The sequence below is a fragment of the Quercus robur genome, chromosome 12 (assembly GCF_932294415.1).
Source record: "Quercus robur chromosome 12, dhQueRobu3.1, whole genome shotgun sequence".
Taxonomy (NCBI): Eukaryota; Viridiplantae; Streptophyta; class Magnoliopsida; order Fagales; family Fagaceae; genus Quercus; species Quercus robur.
This window is the reverse complement of record NC_065545.1, coordinates 29,314,617-29,324,963: the sequence shown is the minus strand read 5'-3', so window position 1 is coordinate 29,324,963 and position 10,347 is coordinate 29,314,617. Positions and strand designations below refer to the sequence as shown.

At 37.2% G+C, this 10,347-nt stretch overlaps 1 pseudogene; it reads right to left on the bottom strand.

The window, feature by feature from the left end:
- Positions 1-7,080: 7,080 nt before the first annotated feature.
- LOC126710033 (geraniol 8-hydroxylase-like) lies at positions 7,081-9,916 on the bottom strand (annotated as a pseudogene).
- Between the last annotated feature and the right edge of the window lie 431 nt (positions 9,917-10,347).

The following is a 10,347-nucleotide window of genomic DNA, read 5'->3' as shown; positions in this document are numbered from 1 at the left end:
TCAATTAAGGTTCCACACGCATGCAAATGAGCAAACCTTTAAAACCTTGATTAAGGATAGGCGTATTTGGGGAGAAAGGCAAATCAATCTACATGAATTGCATCCTTCTGTTCGTGAGAATCTACAGTCTAGGCATTGGCTGTCTCTATGTACAAACACACAACCCTCTCTAGCTGACTTGATTAGAGAATTCTATTCGAATCTCTTAGTGCATGAGGATGTTTGCTATGGTCACAGAGTGACATTGTGGATATGTGGTGTACCGTTTACAATAACTAGGGACGTAGTATCCGATGCTCTTGATGTACCTATAATTCATACTCCTACTTATCCATACTCTGAGTCTCCTCGTATTGATAATGTTATGGATGTTCTTTGTGGAAGATCAGTCACTTGGGGTTCTGACCCAAGTATTAGCTCAAGTGAGTTAACTGAGTTTAATTATATCTTCTTTAGGATAGCTTGTCACAACATCTTCCCTATCTCTCATGTCCATACCATCCCTATAGACAAGTGTTTCTTTCTTTATGCCCTCGTCACCGATAGTTTCATTTATTTTCCTTCCCTTTTCATTGAAACCATTGCGAAGGTGCGTAGGAGCAAGTATAAGAGGCATGGTCTGTTCTTTCCAGTTTTCATCCATAGGGTCCTCAAATATTTAGGATTAGAGAACTTTCCTTCCCAAGAGTTGGTCCTCATCCTTGCCCCCATAGGAGCCAAATTTCTAAAATAGCGAGGTTCCCAAAAGAAGTTTGTCGACCCCAGTGTTGGTTCATCTAAGAGACTACGAGTACAGTCAACTACTGGAGATGTTCCAAATGAGGACATGCATGGGGATCCCATAGCTGCTGTTGCCGAGGATGGTGATGATGGTCTTCTTGCCGAGGTTGTAGCTTTGCGAGCAGACTTAGTTGACTATAGACGTCCTATTCCACCTTCTCCACCATCTGACTCTTGATGATTGCCATTGGCCATTGTACCCAAGGGGGAGACGAACCTTTTGTAGTTGCTGTAGCATATTTGGAGAATTGTATGACAGTTCTGTATAGTGACTTTCAACTAGTTGTATATTTTGTTATTTTAGTGACAGTTTGAAGAACATGGTATCAGTGGAAAGTAATTTGATATATTAATATAATGGTTAGTTTCATGCCCATCATTATTATTATTAGTATTACTGAAATGGTTCTAACTATAAGAACTTTTTATGTTATTATGTGATTCTATATAATATCAATAGATCCAAAAATGTAAATAAGATTTATTTCATAATTTTGTACGGTGTTCACATGTTATTAGATTATAGTAATTATTAATACAAATTGAAGGTTTGTGAAAGCACAATTGGTTTACAGGGTTTGATATTGCTGATGAACCACCTAGGAGATTTTCCTTGGAGCAATGGATCAAGCTATATCTTGACTTCAGGCAACTGTTTTTATTACAGGTTTTGCTTTGCAGTCATGTACTTTCCACTGATTGGATATTGTTGTCCCTCTTAAATTTGCATTTATATTATTCTGAATTTGGTCCCCGTGTGGACTATACCTCATGCATCATATTTTCATTACGAAATTTATTGATGAAACCTTGCAGTGTAGTCAGTTTACACAATTAGGTCAAACTTTGCGTAACAAAGAAAAAAAAACAAAAAACAAAAAAATAGAACGACACTTGGCATGACCTCATGCACTCCCGCATTAGGTCTAATGGTTTTTTTTTTTTAATCAAATATTGATTGTTTTGATTTTATGCTACTAGAATGGAGTATACGAATGTCAATCTTATAGAAGTCTTATAATGTTATTCACTATCATTTTTTCATCGTGTTGTTTAATTGGTTCATGTATCGTACAGGTTAGCGACCAGTAGTATTCATAATAACTACAATAGCAATAATAACTACAACAGACACCAAGTCATTCCTAAAAAAAAAAAAAATAGAGTAACTGGATACACCAACTACTTTTGCGCCAAGTCTAGTCCTATCAAACTGCTTCACATGAATATGTACGTAAACTTTTTCATAGTACCCTCATTAGCTCATTTTTATTGCCCCGATTCCAGCCATATCAAACCGAATCACGTGAATACAATTCAAATGACTAATGCGGCCAACTTTTTAATTAAAACATGACAGCTTCTGACAGTTTCACCATGCTCACTGAGATAGAAACACATTCACGTGACTCATTATGCACGCTTCTGCACTACACTGCATGGACCAACCGTTGTTGCACCAAGACCAGTCATGTCAACCACATCAAACACACCACACATGCCAACAAACGTTACGGTTGAGTCACGCATGCCAACAAACGTTACGGTTGAGTCAAGTCATTTTCTCAATTATTTGTACACATCCTGACACCCCATCACTGTTTTGCCCTGTCCAATCAGATCAAACACAAGCCCTACTATTCTTCTCATGTGTATACTCCTGTTACCTGATGCACTTTACTACATCAGCTCGGAATTGTTGCACCAAGTCTAGTCATATCAAGTGAACAACTTACATGTGCCAATTACTATTATGCAGTTGAGCCTACTCCTGTACCAATTATGAACTGCTGCACCCAGTCTAGTCATATCAATCAATCAAGCTGACTCATGTACCAATTACTATTAACTGAAGAACTTGCACATGGCCGACACTACCATACCATACAGTTTCCCATGCAATCCGTCTATATGTACCTCAGTCAATCCTTACACCATACTATCACACCACACCATACATTTACCCTTCGCATCTAGATATACCTCAGTCAAATTCACTGTTTGCAATGCCAATGCGCAATTGGCTCCTACCCCGTTTTCCTGACAACTACAAGAGGGAGAGAGATAACGATGAGATGGAATATTATGCAGGATTGCGGCGAGAATGGGAGTACCGCATGAACAAGTCCAACTCTCTACATAATAATCTCCTTCTACTTGGGGCACCTTTGGTGGACCGAGTCTCGTTAACAATGCCAAGAGGAAACATGGAGCAATGCAGGCAAGCCGTTGCCAAAATCTAAAAGGAAAACAACCTAATGTTCCTTCGTAGGTATAGGTATCACCTGCTGCAGCTTGTAGAAGAGCAGGCTCCTACAACCAACAGGCAACTCACCCAAGTGAAATGTAATAGTGTCCTCAGCTACGAGGACTACCTATCTGAATGAATATCTATGTACTACATCGCCTAGCTAGGTTCTATATATGTAGGGTGCATACTATCTCTAGAATTATGTTATCAATGTTGGTAATGCTAGTTGGTCGATATGCAGGTCATGCATATTGATGGTATCCTGTGTAAGAATATGTATATTGTATGTGTTATGCATGTATGTGTTAGTTGGTCGATATGCAGGTCATGCATATTGACCAACATCGTGTGTAGGAAAATTTAGGTATTATGTATGGGTTATGTATCTAATAATTTGCTTACCTCTTTGTTATAAGTAATTATTCAAGATTACGCATCACACGTGCATATTTGTGCAAATGATGATAAGGTTTACATAAACCCTTAACCATAAACACTGTTCCCTACACAATACGAATACAACAACAGTGACACACATACATCTAAAACATAATTAAGGATAATAGTTATACATCAAAGTGCGAGTGGACCACAACACGATTACTCTTCATCTGACATCTCCACGTCCTACTAATAAATGTTTGCTGCAAGAAGTGATTGCATGTATCATGCATGCTCATACAACTTACATTCCACTGATTCTCGAATCTCCACCTGGGTTCGATATTGATTGAGACGTATCTTCATTCGATTATTTTCTTCTCTTATGCGGCACAGTGCTCTACGAAGTTCGTCTATAGTGTCTCTTGGCATTTACAATGCTAGTCACCGAGGCACTGGTAGCTTATAACCGACTATCTCATCATAAAACATCTCTTATTTATCGAGTAACCAATCCCACTCCGCCCTCATTATATTATGGACCTGTGCACTATTTCGCAGGTTGGGATTGATTAGATAGTTGAATTCATCTTCTAGTACCTAGCAATGACCCATCGCGATGAACACATCTTGTGGTCTATAGCGATAAGGGTCACCCATTGACGATGACTACAATAACATCAAAAGATCACGTTAACGATGTGCATCAACTGTTAGTAAATAATGTATAGCTGCATAACATGGTACACGACTAAGACAATTCTAAATTGATGTAGTTTTACATGCTAGATCTATCATGTGGCCCGAAACATAAACAAATGAATAATCATATAATGGTGCATAATGCATGGCACTGTGTGAATCAAAGATGAGGATCTGGGCAAGCACACTGCAACTATACAAATATAATTGATTTATACTACTATACACACGTGGAAATACACTGTAACAATGGGAGCATGGGTACTCCGTTCATATACCGTTTTTCCAGCCTGTATTGTCATGACAAGCCCTGATACTCATATATAAAAATTTTATGATATTTAGACCATGAGATGAGCTTATAAATGCACCACAATACTGAATGGATTATTTCTATCCCACTAACTTCCTCGACTGACTAAGCTATGTATCGCAACGCCTCAAGCTCAAAACCTACGATGCGAAACAAGTTTGGATCTACTTCAACATATGCATCATCACAAGTTCCAGCAGACCAACAATTATAGACATACATAGACCACTATGGAGGGAAATGGGTTGGAAAGAAAAGATATTTTGTTAATATTCCAATATACACGTACGAGAGTCTAGGAAGCGTTGGACATATCATGGTCGGCAGACCTGCACAACTGAGTACAAATACCACCATAATAGAGTTCACCACAGCAGAACAACCATGATCAGAGCTATATGAGAAGAGGTGTGAGTTGGAGGTGTACTGTCGATGGCATGAATTACGAGTTCCCAAGGCACGGTTAGCCGAGTTACCTAGAGATGAACCTACCAACATACTTGCTCGTATTGAATGGGAGAACGATCAAATGCAAAGGTGACTAGACCGTTTTCATGCAATCCAAAAGGCTAGGAAACATCTATCAGGGAAGGCGCAAGAGTGAGCTATCAAGTCTATTAATGAAATTACTAATTTAGACGATGATAAAGATATTTCAGACTTCTCAGATTCAAGCAATGATGATTTCCAAAAATTCCTACCTACGAAAATTAGACGTTGTTGTTAATGTCTAGACACTCTGTGTAAGATGTAGTGTTGTTGTCAATGTCTGACAATGATGATTACGTATGTTCAACTAAAGTATGGAATGCATTAATGATATGTGAGTCCTACCACCTACGGATGCATTTGGACTATAGTAACCACTTTTATTGCTTTTGCATTGCTGATTTACTAATAAAAGCCTTCTAGAGTTATCAACATGACCAAAAATGCTACTTATCATATTCTTATAATTATGTGTTATCCTTCATTTCACTAACTATCTTATAACAATCTAAGAAAAAAAAGTTATATGGTTGATTACTTCTTGCTATGGTAAAGATTCTCATTCTCTTGTGATTAAAATTTACTACAACAAATAACCAAAATTACACCAATGTACTCACATAACACTCATTCAACCAAAAAAAAAAAAAAAATTTAGTACAATATCAAATGAAAATACCATTGCCATAAAATTCGGGTATGGGTTTTTTACCTGAGGTGATACAAATTTCAGTTCAGTCTAGAAGTAGCTGTGGATTTGTGGAGCAGTAGTGGAATTCGGTTCAGACTGAAAGCAAGACAGTTTAAATGGGAGGAGAAGTAAAGTTATAACACGATAATAACTTGATTTTACAGATGGCGATTTTGCTTTATAACTCGATATTATAATAATCAAGTTATGTACGGATTAAAACAAAAGAAAATGCTATGCCTGACACCAAGACAGTCTGAATAGGAGGAGATGGACAGCTATAATACGAGCATAACTCGATATTTTTATCATCGGTTATATAACTCGATTTTATAATAATCGAGTTATTTAGGGATTAAAAAAGAAAAAGAAAATGCCACTCTGGCTTGCCAGCATGGCAAAAATATCTTCTAAACTTGATTATAAAATGATTGAGTTCTTCACAAAACTCGATTATGGTAATATCGAGTTACAAAATAGGGACATTTCCCTAATTAGTTTGAGAAATAGGACAAAATGCTAGAAAGTTTGTGAGAAATGGGCAAATGCCCATTTTGGCCCTTGGTTTTAACTAAGTGCCTAAGTTTTGCTGTTGAATGACTAAAGTTACTATGTTAAATGCCCAAAGTTGGTATAAATTGTGTAAGACTACCACGAAACGTCTTGATTGCCACTTTAACATCATATAATGAGCCATTTAAAGACTAAGTTGGTTGTAATACACTATTCAACTAATCAAAGATGATCAAAAAAAAAAAAACTAATCAAAGGAATTTTTGTGTTTATCTCAAACTATTTCATCGTATCTTTATGTTTTTGCTACTCCCTGTGCGTGTGTTTGTTCTCAAAAATTAAATTCCTTTTATGTTTTCTTTTACATGTTCATTTTACTTTCATTAATTACAGTATAAAAGACCCAAAAGGATGAAGTTTGGACTCAACTTTCATTCATTAACAAATTTAGGTTTCTTAAGTTTCTAAAAAAAAAAAAAAAAAAAAAAAAAAAAAAGGTCCTTATGACTATAAGTCTGTTCTGTATCATAGCCTTCATAGGCCCCAAAATACCGCAATATATTATAAAAATTCGGTAGTACTAAACCTCATAGTACCTTGGCGATATTCTTTATTATTCAATTTCATTAATTGAGATCATTAAATCCTCTTGACTTTGGAGCAACATATGAAATATAGTTAATTTATTTGCTAATAGAAAAATATCAAAGCTCCTACGGAATTATTATAGAAAGTTCCCAAATTGACATCATAATGTGTGAATGAACCTTTTTTTTTCAAATTCGTTTTTATTTGTTTTGTTTGTTGTTTTTAACTCTAAATTTAGGGGAAATATTGGTTTTATGCAATCACCAATTTAGTTATTTAACCCTATGCCCATCCACACCAGGTATGGTCATGTGATTCAGAAGCACAGGAAATGCTTTAGTGAATTGAATGTTGCATTATTTGATACATTAATAAAAAAAAAAAACTAGTAACCTTTTTCCAAAAAGAAAAAAAAGAAAAAAAAGAAAACAACAAAAACATAATCACCCGTGACCCATTTGATTAACATTGTACTGTAGGGGTAGGGGCCAGTAGTAATTTAATCGACTATACAACCAGCTGCAACTATGTAAATTCTTCAACCATTTTTACACTGGAATAGGGACAGCTCTGAGAGGATGAGCTCTCTGTAAGGTTATGCCAAACTTGTCATCCATGTCCATGTCAACAGGTTTAACCCCATCTTCAAGTTTCCAATTGAATGCCTGCACGAGCGAACCCACATCAAGTGTAACATTCGAATTGCCAGTAGCAAACCAGGACATGTTCTTCTTCCACCACCAAATGGTATTAGCTCAAAGTTCAGCCCTTTAACATCAATTTCTGACCCTAAAAACCTTTCTGGCATAAATGATTTTGCGTTGTCCCATGACCTCGGGTCTCGTCCTATAGCCCATGCATTCACTAGCACTTGTGCACCTTTTGGGATAACGTAGCCACTGATTTCTACGTCTACTTGGGCTTTCCTAGGAAGTAAGAAAGGAACTGCTGGATGCAACCGCAATGTTTCTTTGACTATTGCTTGTAAGTAAGGTAACCGAGGAATGTCTGATTCTTGAACTGGTTTACCTTTGCCAATTACTTGCTCTAGCTCTGCTTTGGCTGTTGACAATGCCTCTGGGTTGTGGAGTAGCTCTGCCATTGCCCATTCTAGCGTGGCTGAAGTTGTATCAGTGCCCGCAACAAATAGGTCCTAATCCATGTTCACAAACCATGTTCATCATTCATAAGTACAGTAAATAAATAACTAACTATTAAAGATGTTAGAGATATATTATCCTAGAGGCGCGTGAGATTGTCCTAGTGTACTTTGTCTGTGGCAGAGTTTTGCTAGAGATACTGATGTTTTCATGGAAAAAAACATTCCACTCACCTCACTTCCTTTGTCAAAGCCTATCTTTAGCAGTTGTTGAAATTGAAGTGGATGCAAAATCTGTAGAGGATGTCATGTTCGAACACAAATTCAACTAATGGTCCATTTTTCTCTCCTGTTGATAATTGCAAGCTACTGATTTCCAAATTTCTCAAGTGAGGAAAAATCATTGCTACAGAAGCGAATAAGCGTGTATACACCTTAGCTAAAAAGTGGACAAGTCAACTTGTTGCGCCCCTGAAGATTTTTGTTGATTTGTATTCGGAAATTAATATGTTTTGTTCTGAAACTTCTGTTTCTATTTAGTTTTAAAAAAAAAAAAATACTATTTCCATCCTAAAGAGGTTAACTTCGGTCAAGAGCTGGTGTAAAAGTTAGGTTTTAAGCCACCAATGAGAGAACCTCCAGGTCTGTCGTGTATTCGTGTTTGAGGATTGTAAAATTTAATTGAGTTATGATTGTGATGTGGCGCTCCTGACCGAAGTTAAGCTTAAACAGAAAAGGTGAGGTTTTATTTTCTCGGTGGGTCTAAGTAAAGTAATTGTTTGAGAGAGTGAAGGTGCTCTAGCAAAACGAGCAAGGTTACATGCACGCAAAAATTTCACAGCAATTAAGTTGATAACTTTATAATGGTTCTTATTTATTGACATCACCTAGTATCCTTAACATTTTGACACCTCAACATATGTAAATTTTTTGTGTTAATTTACTTTATCCAAGCAAAACTCTTGGCTGCATGTACTGTTCTTTGAATTTGAATGAAATTTCTTATTCATCCAAAGAAAAAAATTGAAAGAAATTCAAGAAGCAGAGAGGGTAAGAAATAATACTGACCAGGAACAAACGCTCTATCTTAGTTTTGTCCATCTCCTCACTGTTCTCTTCACTGATGTTGAGAAGAGTATTTAACACATCCTTGTTCGTGTTAGAACCACACACTTTTCTCAAGTGGAGCCGTTGGCTAACCATGCGGTCAAAGAGCTCTAAAATCTTTCCAAAGTGAACTGCCAAACGGTGCCTTACGCGTTGGGGGTCCATCTTTTTTAACACTGGAAAGTAATCAGCCAAGTTTGGTCTCCCAATCTCTTTCATGATATTCCAAACGATCTCCTTGTACTCTCTAGCCGTGTCAGAATTTGGGTCAGCCAAATCCACCGAAAAAATGGTGGTTGATAATAGATTAAGCGTGGTCTTGAATGCAGCTCTCCCAACATCTACTGCCTCACCGTTTAGGCTGCTTTGATGAGTATCAGCTAGGAGGTCTTGCACTTTCATGTGTCTGATAGCTTGGTTAGCATCAAGAGTCTTGTTGGAGAATATTTGTTCCATGCATATTCTGCGAAGGTTTCTCCACCGGGTTGAAACAGGTATCCATGGCAAGCTAAACTCGTCATGTCTTTTGGCTCGGATTGCATCTGGGATGGTTCGATTAGACAAGTGTTGGTCATGTATTTGAAGGACTTCTTTGGCCATAGCTGCTGAAGAAATGACTACTGTGGTTACTTGGCCTAGTTTTAGGCTCATTATGGGACCATGGACCTCGGAAAGTTTTGCCAGGGACTTGTGGGGTTTGTCACCAAGCTCTAAGAGGTTTCCAATCAATGGAAAAGGTTTTGGACCTGGTGGAAGCCTTTTGGGGATTGCTTTGCTTCTTGAAATTACACGCAAGGCCTGGATTAAGAGCCAAGTGAGGCAAAGACATATTATACCGCTCAAGAAATTCATCTTTATCTATGAACTCTGATCGCCAGGAGAAAAGAGCTAAGTGAAAAGTGATACGACACTATACCTCACCGTTGTTCATTTATAGCCAACAAGCAGAGCAGAAAAACACACCCACTTGCTCTAACAGTACCAAAAAGCGCCACCTCTTTTTGGAAGAACTAAAAATAGATACAAGTAACGAGCCGACGTTTTCTGGGGATTCTTTTTACCCCTATTTTTTAAAATATTTGGCAATATGCCTTTATTTTGAAACCTGATTTTAGCAAAATCGAGTATGAGGTGATCAAACTTAAAAAAAAAAAAAAAAAAATGCATGGAACTCGAGTACATGGAGCTCGAGTTTCATACCTATAGTGGCATTTTCATTTTATTTTTCATAAGTTTGATAGCCCCATACTAGGTTTAGGAAGCCCTATAGTGGCATTTTACAGCCCTATAGTGACGTTTTAAAACTCTATAGTGACGTTTTCATGCAATTTTTTTTTTATATAAGTTTGTTCGCCCAGGTTCAGGAAGCCCTATTGTGGCGTTTTAAAACCCTATAGTGGCGTTTTCATGCAATTTTTTTTTATATATAAGTT